A 14,028-nucleotide genomic window follows, 5' to 3' on the forward strand; every position below is an offset into this window, starting at 1 on the left:
CCAGCTAATTTTTGTATTTTTAGTAGAGATGGGTTTCGCCATGTTGCCCAGGGTGGTCTCGAACTCCTCAGCTCAGGCAATCTGCCTGCCTCAGCCTCCCAAAGTGCTGGGATTATAAGCGTGAGCCACTGCATCCAGCCAATTTCCTTATTTGTAAAATAGGATGATAATGATACAGACCTCATAGACCTGTTAATGAAGCTTAAATGAGGTTGTATTTGTAAAGCTCAAGAAACAGTCAGTCCCTAGTATTATACTAGATCACTGAAAGTTACATAAATTAAGTAAATGCAGAAGCTACCATCGATGCCCTGTAGAGCTCCTGTATCCGGACCTCCCTTGCAGACTTGGAAGGGAAGCAGGATGGGTTCATGGAAAAGTCTTGGACGTTGGGATTAGACACTCCTGGATTCAAATCCCAGCTCTGCTACTCCCTGGCTATGTGAGCATGTGTAAGCTTCTTGGCCTCTGAACCTCAGTCTCAACACCTGTAAAATGAAAATAATGCTCACTTTGCAGGGCAGTGGTAAGGAAAAGAGCTTCCTTAGCTAAGGCTACACAGTAAACGGCCTCTGCTGTTGTCAGAGTGGTTCCTGAGGTTTTCTGCTTTTTGCCTATGAAAATCCAGTCCACTAGAGATGGCAGCTGCCACAGGTGTAGGAGTGGATAAGAGGGGAACTTCCCTGGCCTATCCTTTCCCTGGATCCCCTGAAGTTTCCAGGCCTTCTTTCCCAGAATAGGGGAAAAAATAGGCTTTTTCTTCCTTCTGGCTTTTCATAAGAGCAGTGTGGCCGAGTGTGGTGGCTCACGCCTGTAATCCCAGCACTGTGGCAGGCCGAGGCGGGCGGATCACAAGATCAAGACATTGGCTGGGCACAGTGGCTCACGCCTGTAATCCCAGCACTTTGGGAGGCCGAGGTGGGTGGATCACCTGAGGTCAGGAGTTCGAAACCAGCCTGACCAACATGGAGAAACCCCATCTCTACTAAAAATACAAAATTAGCTGGGTATGGTGGTGCATGCCTGTAATCCCAGCTACTCGGAAGGCTGAGGCAGGAGAATCACTTGAGCCCGGGAGGCAGAGGTTGCAGTGAGCCGAGATTGTGCCACTGCACTCCAGCCTGGGAAACAAGAGCAAAACTCCATCTCAAAAAAAAAAAAAAGATCAAGATATTGAGACCAGCCGGGTGCAGTGGCTCATGCCTGTAATCCCAGCACTTTGGGAGGCCGAGGCGGGCGAATCACAAGGTCAGGAGATCGAGACCATCCTGGCTAACACAGTGAAACCCCCGTCTCTACTGAAAATATAAAAAATTAGCCGGGCGTGGTGGTGGGCACCTGTAGTTCCAGCTACTCGGGAGGCTGAGGCAGAAGAATGGCGTGAACCCAGGAGGCGGAGCTTGCAGTGAGCCAAGATCACGCCACTGCACTCCAGCCTGGGCGACAGAGCGAGACTCCATCTCAAAAAAAAAAAAGAGATTGAGACCATCCTGGCCAACATGGTGAAACCTCATCTCTACTAAAAATACAAAAATTAGCTGGGTGTGGAGGCAGGTGCCTGTAGTCCCACCTATTCTGGAAGCTGAGGCAGGAAAATTGCTTGATACCGGGAGGCGGAGGTTGCTGTGAGCCGAGATCGCACCACTGCACTCCAGCCTGGTGACAGAGCAAGACTCTGTCTCAAAAAAAAAAAAAAGAACAGTGTGAAAAACTTTGAAAATCACAGGATTTTGTGATCAAAAACCTGAAGTCACATGCAGCCCCTCATTTGGCCTGTAAGCCCCTCACAGGCCCCAAAATTGGGGCAGCTGTTGTGGAGCCCAGTATTGCTATGACAATTGCCCCTTCAACTTAGAGTCTGATGCTCTATAGAACTCTGAGTATGGGTTTTATCTGTCTGTCTGTCTATCTATCTGTCTATCATCTATCATTTTTTACTACAATCCAGGCTAGACTAATCATTAAAATAGAGAACAGGATTCTTGGAGGAGATGACAAGCTGTGGTCCCTCCTTCACTGATTCCTGCAGTAAAATTCATAGAACAAAAGGATTCAAGGCTGGGCGAGGTGGCTCACGCCTGTAATCCCAGCACTTTGGGAGGCTGAGGCGGGTGGATCACTTGAGGTCAGAAGTTTGAGACCAGCCTGGCCAACATGGAGAAACCCCATCTCTACTAAAAATACAAAAATTAGCTGGGCATGGTGGCGGGCAACTGTAATCCCAGCTACTCGGGAGGCTGAGGCAAGACAATCACTTGAATCCAGGAGGCGGAGGTTGCAGTGAGCTGACATCCCGCCATTGCACTCCAGCCTGGGCGACAAAAGCGAAACTCCATCTCGAAAAAACAAAAAGCACTTTGGGAGGCCAAGGCGGGCAGATCACCTGAGGTCGGGAGTTCAAGACCAGCCTGACCAACATGGAGAAGCCCCGTCTCTACTAAAAATAAAAATACAAAATTAGCCGGACGTGGTGGTGCATCCTGTAATCCCAGCTACTCAGGAGACTGAGGCAGGAGAATTGCTTGAACCTGGGAGGCAGAAGTTGCAGTGAGCCGAGATCATGCCATTGCACTCCAGCCTGGGCAACAAGAGCAAAACTCCCTGTGGAAAAAAAAAGGATTCAGCAGAAACAGATAAACATGGTGAAATTGAGGCCAAAATTCAAGAGATTAGGCCTAGACTTTTTTTTTCTTTTGAAAATTCTAACCAGGTTTGGCTGTTCATGAAAACTTTTAATAGCTGAGTTTTTTCTGTGTTTTGTTTTAAGTGGGAGTGAAGTTCTGAAAGGGTCAGGAACAAATGGAAGAAAATGGAGCTAACGGGGGACTTGGGGCACGGTGAACTGTTCTTAGGCCCACTGAGTCAAAGGCACAAGAATCAAACGGGAGAGAGTCAGGAGCTCAAGCCAGACAAAGCCAAAGTGGTAGATTTCCTTTCTTAGGCCAACTAGGTTTTCCTTTGCTGGGAAGGAAGAGTGGCTTTTAAATTTTTGATCTAAAATAGAGGTGAGTTTAGGGTGCCGTACAGCTGCATTTTTCACCCCTCAGAATCCCTTCTGCTTGAAAAAGGTCTTAATGAGGTCTAGTGGCCCTAACTCGACCTGCTTGGTCAGTGTTTGTTTCTTTAGAGAGTGATCCTGCTGAATTAAAATTCAATTAATCCAACTTTAAGGGCAAGAAAAACTATTTGTGAAAAATCATTAAACAGCACATAAAATCCTTTGAGGAAGACTGAATACTAGGAGAAGTACAGCCTGGCTTTTGTTAAGGTACTTTGGGCCCAATGAGTTAACTTTTTCAAGGAATTTTAACAAGATAGTGGTCAAAGTGGAATTTGTTCGTGTAGTTTATTTAAGGTTTTACAAGGCCCTGCAAAGAGTCCCTCCCCTAAGTCTGGAGGAGAAGAGAGTTTGTAAAAATGTGGTGAGAGGTAAAATCTTAGGGGGGCATTTTTAGACCTGGGAGGAAACAAAACTGGCCTAGATGCTTCAAAAATATCAGGGTCCTGGCCGGGTGCTTAAACACTTTATGGCAGGGCGCGGTGGCTCACGCCTGTAATCCCAGCACTTTGGGAGGCCGAGGCGGGTTGATCTTCTGAGGTCAGAAGTTCGAAACCAGCCTGGCCAACATGGCAACCCCCGTCTCTACTAAAAATACAAAAATTAGCTGGGCGTGATGGCACACACCTGTAATCCCAGCTACTCGGAAGGCTGAGGCAGGAGAAACACTTAGAACCCAGGAGGTAGAGGTTGCAGTGAGCCCAGATCGTGCCATTGCACTCCAGCCTGGGTGACAGAGCAAGACTCCATCTAAAAAAAAAAAAAAGCCAGGGTCCTTAAAGACAAAGGAAGGCCAGAGAACTGCCACAGATGAAAGGAAACTGGGCTGGGCACAGTGGCTCACGCCTGTAATCCCAGCACTTTGGGAGGCCAAGGCAGGTGAATCATGAGGTCAGGAGTTCAAGACCAGCCTAGCCAACATGGTGAAACCCCATCTCTACTAAAAATACAAAAAAATTAGCCAGCCCTGGTGGCCGGCACCTGTAATCCCAGCTACTCAGGAGGCTGAGGCCAAGAATTGCTTGAACCTGGGAGGCAGAGGTTGCAGTGAGCCAAGATTGCACCACTGCACCCCAGCCTGTGTGACAGAGCGAGACTTCGTCTCAAAACAAAAAACAAACAAAAAGGAAACTGAGGAGACTTGACAACTGAATGTAGCATGTGATCATGGATTGGATCCTGGGAAGGGAGAAACAAATTTGCCCAGAAAGGACAGATTTGGGACAACTGGTGAAACATGAATCCAGTCTATGGATTAGATAATGGTATTATATCAACATTTAATTTCCTGACTTTGAGAACTGTACTTTTGTTGTGTAAGATAATGACCATGGTCTTAGGAAATGCACAAGGAAGTGATTAGACATAGAGGGGCATCACCAGGAGCTCTGGTTCACGCCTGTAATCCCAGCATTTTGGGAGGCTGAGGTGGGCGGATCACATGAGGTCATGAGTTCGAGAAATAGAAGGGCATCATATCCACAACTTTACTCCCAGATGGTTCAAGAAAAATATTATACGTGTGTATAGATATATATACTCCACTTATAATAGACACATATGTACATATCCCAACATATACATACCGTGTACATGTAATACATGTATATAATATATAGATATAGTAATATATATGTAAATATATGGGAGAGAAGAAGTGATAATGCAAATTGGGCAAAGTGTTAATATTTGGGGACTCTAGGTTAAGGATATATCGGAGTTCTTTGTACTATTACAATTTTTCTCTAAATTTGAAATTATTTCAAAATACAAGGTAAGCTAATATAAAAATAAGTAAAACTAAATAAATTTAAGAAGAGATAAAAGCTTTAAAAAAGAGCCAGGCATGGTGGCTCATGCCTGTAATCCCAGCACTTCCAGAGGCTGAGGCAGGAGGATCATTTGAGGCCAGGAGTTCAAGACCAGCTTGGTCAATATAGTGAGACCTCATCTCTATTAAATAAATAAACAAACAGGCTGGGGGAGTGCCTCGCCGCCTGTAATCCCAGCACATTGGGAGGGCGAGGTGGGCAGATCACAAGGTCAGGAGATTGAGACTATCCTGGCTAAGACGGTGAAACCCCATCTCTATTAAAAATACACAAAATTAGCTGGGCATTGTGGCAGGCGCCTGTAGTCCCAGCTACTCAGGAGGCTGAGGCAGAAGAATTGCTTGAACCAGGGAGGCGGAGGTTGCAGTGAGCTGAGATCGTGCCACTGCACTCCAGCCTGGGTGACAGAGTGAGATTCCATCTCAAAAAAATAAATGAATAAATAAATAATAAATAAATAAATGAAAAGAAACCTTAAAAGAAAAAAAAAGAAACAAAAAGGAGGTAGATAAGGAAAGAAACAATCTGTGACTTTTTTTATTTCCTCTTGCCCCATAATATATCAAGACAGGTGCTAACAGGCTACACAAGAATTAAGAATCACCCCAAAGGGGTTTGTAACCAAACTCGGAAGACCTAAGGCACTTGCAGTAATTGAAAACCTGTGGTCATCCATGTATCCAGGAGCCATCATTCAACAAAGAGTTACTAAAGACCTTTGGTGCCCAGGCCAGAGTTTGTGACTTAGCTCCTGCCTCCAAGGAGCTGGCAGTTTTATGCAAGAGACCAACACACACAAAATTATTGCAGTGTCCACAAGAATTGTGACGGTAGCATGAATGTGGGAGTGTGCATCTCAGTCTGGGGAGGGAACCTGCCGGAAACAACTTACTTCTCAGAAGATGTGACACTGAAAGCAGGTTTTGAAGGCTGAGTAGGAGTCAGAGAAGGGAGTTGTGAGCCTTGGTAGAGGAGACAGTCTGCAAAGCACAGAGATAGGAGACAGTATGCAACAGCCAAGTAACAAAGGCACATTAAGCAAAGTGGGTGCTGAAAAGCATCAGGCAGGCAGGCTGGACAGGCGAGTCATGGCTGAAAGGCTTAGAGGAGGCTAGAGTTTCTGAGCTAGGATTTGAAGAAGGAGACTGCCAAGGATTCGTGAAAACCACGTATTATAGACAAACAGAGGGAATGAGCACACAGGTCAGGAATGAGCAAATCCCAAGGCTAAGGGGACGGTAAACACTCTGGAGCCTGGGAGTCTGCACAAGGTGGGGTTGTGCAAGGTGTTTGCTTCTCACCTGAGCCTGCAGGCTTTCACATGAGGCCTCAGCCTATAGTCCCATGGTCAGGGTCAACCCAGGAAAACAGAAATGACTATACATATTTGTAACAGAGAAATTTAGTGGGGGGATTTTGTTGGACAGGTGAGGGAATTAAGAGGTCAGCTAGAGCAGGAAGCCGCTGCCACTCCTAGGCTGGAGGGTCAAGGGACGAAGTGATGTTACCTGAACCCAAGGGTTGAGGACACCTGCTGGAAGCTGAAGCCACAACAGGCCTGGAACTGGAGCCATGGAAGAGATGCAGCCACTACTGAAGGCGGGAGTTGCTACCCAAGGCAGAGGGAGGAGAGAATACCCTGGCTTTTCCCTTCTCATCCTCTTGTCAACTGCCAACCTCCTATTGGCTAAACCCAGCCAAAGCCAACTGACATAGGAACTGAGGGAGTATAACTGAGGATAAGCCTCGCCGTGATCTAGGACAGAGCAGTGGAAGGGCTGGGAATGGATCTGAGGGCACCCAGACCCAGAAGCAGTCCATATGGGAGCTGTTTTCAGTCCCGCACATAAATTGGGCAGTCTTTTCTGTTCATGTATCAGCACTGACTCATTCAATCCCCCAGTGTTCTTCGGCTCAGGAAATGGTACCATCATACATCCAGGTGCTCAGGTAAAAACTCTGGAGTCAACCCCACTCTCACCTTTTGACTTCTGTCTTTCATCCAACCCATCAACAAATCCTAAGGGCCCACTTTATTTTGTTTTTTGGTTTTTGGTTTTTGTTGTTGTTTTGAGATGGCGCCTCGCTCTGTTGCCAGGCTGGAGTGCAGTGGCTTGTAAAATGGAGAAATCAAAAGTGACATTTTCTTGCTATTTAGAACCATTATCGAGTTTGTACTGGGGCCAAGCAGTGTTGCAGAAGAAAATAAGACGCTTAGGTTTTAGGTCAGGTGAGAGTTGAAGAGGTTTTAAGTTTTTGAGAACACAGGCTAAGGGAGAAGAAGGAGGAATGGAGGGTGGAAGGTTGCCCATAGTGAAGGAGGCAAGTCCACAGAAAAGAGAGGGTAGAGACACAGAGAAGGGGGGTTAGTGAGCAGCCCTGGGCTGCAATGTGGGTGAGCAGCCAACACAGGCATCCCCACCATTGACTTGCCACCAAGAGAATGTGGGTGAATGACCAAGGCAGGCGTCCCCGTGGTAATCAGACACCAATACAGTGTGGGTGAATAATCAGGCAGGGGTCCCCGCAGTGATTAAACACCAAGGGAAAACTGTCTTCCCGAGTCCGTGACTGGCGCCGGAGTTTTGGGTCCACAGATAAAATGTGTCTCCCTTGTCTCTACTACAGAGGAAAAAGAACTGGAATTGGAAGGACAGGGAGACTGAAGGGTAGCAACAGAGGCTGGAGAAGAGAGTGAAAAGACCGCTTACCCGATTTGAAATTGGTGAGATGTTCCTTGGGCTGGTTGGTCTGAGGACCCGAGGTAGATCTCCTCACGGAGTGAGGGTGAGGACAGGGGACTGGTCTCCCGAAGGAGTCCTCCTGTCCCAGGTCTTCAGCACCAAATGTCACACGTGTCCATATGAAGAGACCACCAAACAGGCTTTGTGTGAACAACAAGGCTACTTATTTCACCTGGGTGCAGGCGAGCTGAGTCTGGAAAGACTCAGCCAAGGAAGATAGGGGTGGGGCCATTTTATAGGATTTGGGTGGGTAGTGGAAAATTACAGTCAAAGGGGGTTTTTCTCTTACGGGCAGGGGCAGGGGTCACACGGTGCTCAGTGGGGGAGGTTCTGAGCCAGGAGAAGGAATTTCACAAGGTTAATCCCTCAGTTAAGGTGGGGCAGGAATAAGTCACAATGGTGGAATGTCATCAGTTAAGGCAAGAACCGGCCATTTTCACTTCTTTTGTGATTCTTCACTTGCTTCAGGCCATCTGGACAAATACACGCAGGCTTGGGCTCAGAGGCCTGACACAAGCGAGTCTCCTGCCTCAGCCTCCCCAGTAGCTGAAATTACAGGGATGCACCACCATGCCCAGCTAATTTTTGTATTGTTATTTTTTATTTTTCTATTTTTTTGAGACCGAGTTTTGCTCTTGTTGCCCAGGCTGGAGTGCAGCAGCGCGATCTCAACTCACTACAACCTCCGCCTCCCAGGTTCAAGCTACTCAGCCTTCCTGATCTGCCTGCCTCGGGCCTCCCAAAGTGCTGGGATTACAGGCGTAAACCACGGTGCCCAGCCAATTTTTGTATTTTTAGTAGAGACAAGGTTTCACCATGTTGGCCAGGATTGTCTCAATCTCCTGACCTCATGATCCACCCGCCTCGGCCTCCCAAAGTGCTGGGATTACAAGCATGAGCCACAGAGCCCCGCAAGGGCTCTACTTTAAAACCATTGTGTATTTCATCAGTCTGAAAAGGCACATTTTTCTTTTTCTTTTTCTTTTTTTTTTTTGAGATGGAGTCTCACTCTGTCGCCCAGGCTGGAGTGCAGTGGCGCGATCTCAGCTCACTGCAAGCTCCGCCTCCCGGGTTCACACCATTCTCCTGCCTCAGCCTCCCAAGTAGCCGGGATTACAGGCACCCACCACCACGCCCAGCAAATTTTGTGTATTTTTAGTAGAGACGGGGGTTTCACCATGTTAGCCAGGATGGTCTCAATCTCCTGACCTTGTGATCCACCCGCCTCGGCCTCCCAAAGTGCTGGGATTACAGGCGTGAGCCACTGCGCCCAGCGAAGAGGCACATTTTTCACTTGACATTTCTGAAGCTGGGATGAAGTTTTCAGAGCATTAAACTAGTGGAGTTTTTCCTTGTGTGGTGGTAATAATGGTATATGCTTCAATTATTTATTGCTGCTTAACAAACCACTTGAGAACTGAGCTGCATAAAACAATCACCATTTTACCTTGCTCACAGATTTTGTGGGTCTGGAATTGAGAGAAGGCACAGCAAGAAATATTTGTCTCAGCTTCACAATGCCTGGAGTCTTAGCTGATAGCTGGGATGACTAAGGGCTGGAGGCTAGAGTCATCTGGAGAGGAGTCACTGACATGTCTGGCTCCTTGGTTGGGATGACATGAATAGCTGGGGGCTCACTGGCTGGCTGGCTATCTGTCTATCATCTATTGTTATATATTCTCGGAACTTCTCCATGTGGACTCTCCACATGGCCTCTCTATTATGGCAGCTCATGGTTCTGAAGGCCAGTGTCCCAGCTTCTTATTCTGATTGGACTGCTATAATAAAGTACCATAGACTAAGTAGCTGTAAACAACAGTTTACCTTTCTGAAGGCTAGGAAATTGAAGATAAGGTACCAGTAGATTTGGTTTCTGGTAAGGGCCTGTTTCTTCATAGAGGGCATCTTCTCACTGGGCGTGGGGGCTCACGCATGTAATCCCAGCACTTTGGGAGGCTGAGGTGGGTGGATCACGAGGTCCGGAGTTTGAGACCAGCCTGACCAACATGGTGAAACCCCGTCTCTATTAAAAAATCCAAAAATTAGCTGGGTGTGGCGGCACGCGCCTGTAATCCCAGCTACTCAGGAGGCTGAGGCAGGAGAATCACTTGAACCCGGGAGGCAGAGGTTGCAGTGAGCCAAGATTGCGCGCCATTGCACTCCAGCCTGGGCGACAGAGTGAGACTCCAACTCAAAAAAAAAAAAAAAAAAAGAAGGCATGTTTTCATTGTAACCTCACAGGGTAGAAGGGGTGAGGGATCTCCCTGGGGTCTCTTATAAAGGCACTCATTCATCATGAGGGCTCCATTCTGATGACCCATCACCTCCCAAAGGCCCCACCTCCTACCTCCTAATACCATCACCTTGGGGGTTAGGATTTCAACATATGAATTTTGTGGAGACACACAAACATTCAGATCATAGCGCCCAGTGAGCAAGACAAAAGTTTGCCTCCGAAGTCACATCGCATCACTTCCACTGTACTCTGCTGCTTGAAGCAGTCATAAGCCTACCCAAATTTTAGGGGAAGGCACACAGACCCCTGACCTCTCCATAAGAAGAGTGTCAAAGAATTTGGGGCTATGTTTTAGAACTGCCACAGCGTATCTTAAAATTAGTGGAGTCTTTGAGTCCACAAAATACGTTATCTTGAATTTGAGCACCCCTCACAACCTCTACTGCTAACACCCTGGTCCAAGCTATAATTACCATCCATCTGCCTCAGTGATTCCACTCCATCCCTCCTAGGCACCCTCACCATCTATTCTCTACACAGTAGCCAGAGTGATCCTTATAAAACATAAATCATGGCTGGACATGGTAGCTCATGCCTGTAATCCTACCACTTTGGGAAACCGAGGCAGATGGATCACTTGAGATCAGGAGTTCAAGACCAGCCTGTGCAACATGGTGAAACCGTGTCTCTACTAAAAATACAAAAATTAGCTGGGCATGGTGATTCATGCCTGTAGTCTCAGCTACTTGGCGGGGCTGAAGCAGGAGGATTGCTTGAACCTGGGAGGTGGAGGCTGCAGTGAATTGTGCCACTGCACTCCAGCCTGGAGGACAAAGTGAGACCCTGTCTCAAAAAAACAACAATAAAAACCCACAAACAGGCCGGGTGTGGTGGCTTATGCCTGTAATCCCAGCACTTTGGGAGGCCGAGGCAGGCAGATCACCTGAGGTCAGGAGTTTAAGACCAGCCTGGCCAACATGGTGAAACCCTGTCTCTACTAAAAATATAAAAATTAGCCGGGCGTGGTGGCGGGCACCTGTAATCCCAGCTACTCGGGAGGCTGAGGCAGGAGAATCGCTTGAACTCAAGAGGCGGAGGTTGCGGTAAGCCAAGATCATGCCATTGCACTCCAGCCTAGGCGATAAGAGCAAGACTCCATCTCAAAAAAAGAAAAACACCCACAACAAACAAAAACACTTAAATGATATCATAGACTGCCTTGATCTTAATCTTCTATTGGCTTATCACCCAGAAGAAAATCCAAAGTTCTAACTTGGACTTATAAGGCCCTATATAATCAAACCCCTGACTTTATATCTGACCTTACTTCCTGCCAGTTTACCCCTCTGTTCATTCCATTCTTTCACTGGCAACATTGCTGTTTCTCAAAGGAATCTATCATATTCACACCTCAGGGTGTTTTAATTTGTGGCTCCCTCTTTCTGTTACTCTTCTCCCCTAGATATCTACATAGATATCTTTCACCTTATTCTGGTTTCTACTCAGATGTCATCTCTTCAGATAGGCCTTCCTTAACCTCTCCATCCAAAAATAGCACACTCAACTCTATCACTGTCCCCACACCCAGCATGGCTTTGCTGTGCTTTGCTTTACAGCGTTGATCACAAAAGGCTAATCTGCTCCACATTCATTTACATGTGCATTGTCTGTCTCCACCTTCAAGGCAGGGACTGTTTTGTTCACTGCTGCTTTCCCAAAGCCTGGTATATGGTAGGTGCTCAATAAATACTCATTGAATGAATTCACTTATTGCCTCATTTCCTCACTGTGTAACCTCGGGCAAATAACTTCTCTGGGCATTTGGCAAGCAGGCTGGTGGATGGCTGTTCCTGCAGGGTCTCACTCACATAGTTGTTAGTTGGCCAGCTGTCTGTGGGGAGACGCAGGTAACTGAGCCACATGTCTTTCATCCTCCAGCAAAGTAGCCCAGGTGATCACATAGTTTGAATAGCAGCAAGAAGGCAAGCTCCTCCTTCTCTTCTGCTTGTGTCATGTTTGCTATTGTTCCATTGGCCAAAGCACGTCATGTGGCCCTTCCCAGAGTCATGGTGAGAGGGCACAGTCAAAAGGCAAGCATACAGGGAGGCGTGCACAAATCGGGGGCCACAATTACAACAGTCTACCCCAACAGGTAATTTCAGAAGAGAGGACTAGCTTAAGTGCAGCAAAGTTGGGAGGTGGCAAGGAGGAAAAATAACTTCTGACCCAGCATTCTGGAAAAGAAGTGGACTTTGAGTTAGTTTTGTTTTGTTTTGTTTTGTTTTTTGAGACGAAGTCTCGCTCTTGTCCCCTAGGCTGGAGTGCAATGGCGCGATCTTGGCTCACTGCAACCTCCGCCTCCCGGGTTCAAGCGATTCTCCTGCCTCAGCCTCCCGAGTAGCTGGGATTACAGGCGTGCACCACCACACTCAGCTAATTTTTGTATTTTTAGTAGAGACAGGGTTTCACCATGTTGGCCAGGCTGGTCTTGAACTCCTGACCTAAAGTGATCCACCCACCTTGGCCTCCCAAAGTGTTGGGATTACAGGCGTGAGCCACCACTCCCAGCCAGGTTTTTTTGGTTTTTGTTTTTCAGACAGAGTCTTGCTTTGTTGCCCAGGCTGAAGTGCTGTGGCATGATCAAGTCTCACTGTAGCCTCAACTTCTCGGGCTCAAGTGATCCTCTCACCTCAGCCCCCTACTAGCTGAGACTATACATGTGGGCCACCATGCCCAGCTAATTTTTTGTGTTTTTTTGTAGAGATGGAGTTTCACCATGTTTCCCAGGCTGGTCTTGAACTCCTGGCCTCAAGTGATCCCCCCACCTCAACCTCCCAAAGTGGTGGGATTACAGGCGTGACCCACCATGCCCAGCAATTTTTGTATTTTTTGTAGAGAGGGGGCTTTGCCATGTTGCCCATGTTAGTCCCATACTCCTGGGCTCAAGTGATCTGCCCTCCTCGGCCCCCCAAAGTACTGGGCTACAGGCATGAGCCACCATTACAGCCTAACATCTGTTATTTTATTTATTTATTTATTTATTTTTGAGACCGAGTCTCCCTCTGTCACCCAGGCTGGAGTGCAGTGGCGTGATCTCAGCTCACTGCAAGCTCCACTTCCCGGGTTCATGGCATTCTCCTGCCTCAGCCTTCTGAGTAGCTGGGCACCCACCACCACGTCTGGCTAATTTTTTGTATTTTTAGTAGAGACAGGGTTTCACCGTGTTAGCCAGGATGGTCTCGATTTCCTGACCTCATGATCCGTCCACCTCGGCCTCTCAAAGTGCTGGGATTACAGGCGTGAGCCACCGTGCCTGGCCCTATTTTTTTACTTTTTAATAGTAGCCATTTTGATTGATGTGAGATGGTATCACACTATGGCTTTGATTTGCATTTCTCTAATGATTAGTGATGTTGAACATTTTTTAATGCTTGCTTGCCATATATATGTCTTCTTTTGAGAACTGTCTGTTCATGTCCTTTGTCAATTTTTTAATGGGGTTGTTTGTGTTTTGCTTGTTGATTTGTTTCGGTTCCTTATAGGTTCTGGATATTAGATCTTTGTCAGATGCATAGTTTGCAAATATTTTCTTCCATTCTGTAGATTATCTGTTTACTGTGTGATAGTTTGTTCTGTGTGCAGAAGCTCTTTGGTCTAATTAGGTCCCACTTGTCAACTTTTGTTTTTGTTGCAATTGCTTTTGGAGTCTTTGGCATGAAATCTTTACCAAGGCCTGTGTTCACAATGGTATTTCCTAGGTTTTCTTCTAGGGTGTTTATAGTTTTGGGTTTTACATTTAAGTCTTTAATCCATCTTGAGTTGAGAAGGAAGGGATCCATTTTCACTCATGCATATGGCTAAGCAGTTATCCCAGCACTATTTATTGAATGGGGAGTCCTTTCCTATTGCTTGTTATTATCAACTTTGTCGAAGATCAGATAGTTGTAGATGTGCAGCTTTATTTCTGGGTTTTCTATTCTGTTCCAATGGTCTACGTGTCTGTTTTTGTACCAGTACGACACTGTTTTGGTTACTGTAACCTTGTAGTACTGTTTGAAGCAGGGTAGTATGATGCCTCTGGCTTTGTTTTAAAAGTACTATCTCATTTAATTTTGAGCACTAGGTTCCCTTTTCATCTCTTTTTTTTCTTTTTCATTT

This window comes from Pan troglodytes, chromosome 2, assembly GCF_028858775.2.
Source record: "Pan troglodytes isolate AG18354 chromosome 2, NHGRI_mPanTro3-v2.0_pri, whole genome shotgun sequence".
Classification (NCBI taxonomy): domain Eukaryota; kingdom Metazoa; phylum Chordata; class Mammalia; order Primates; family Hominidae; genus Pan; species Pan troglodytes.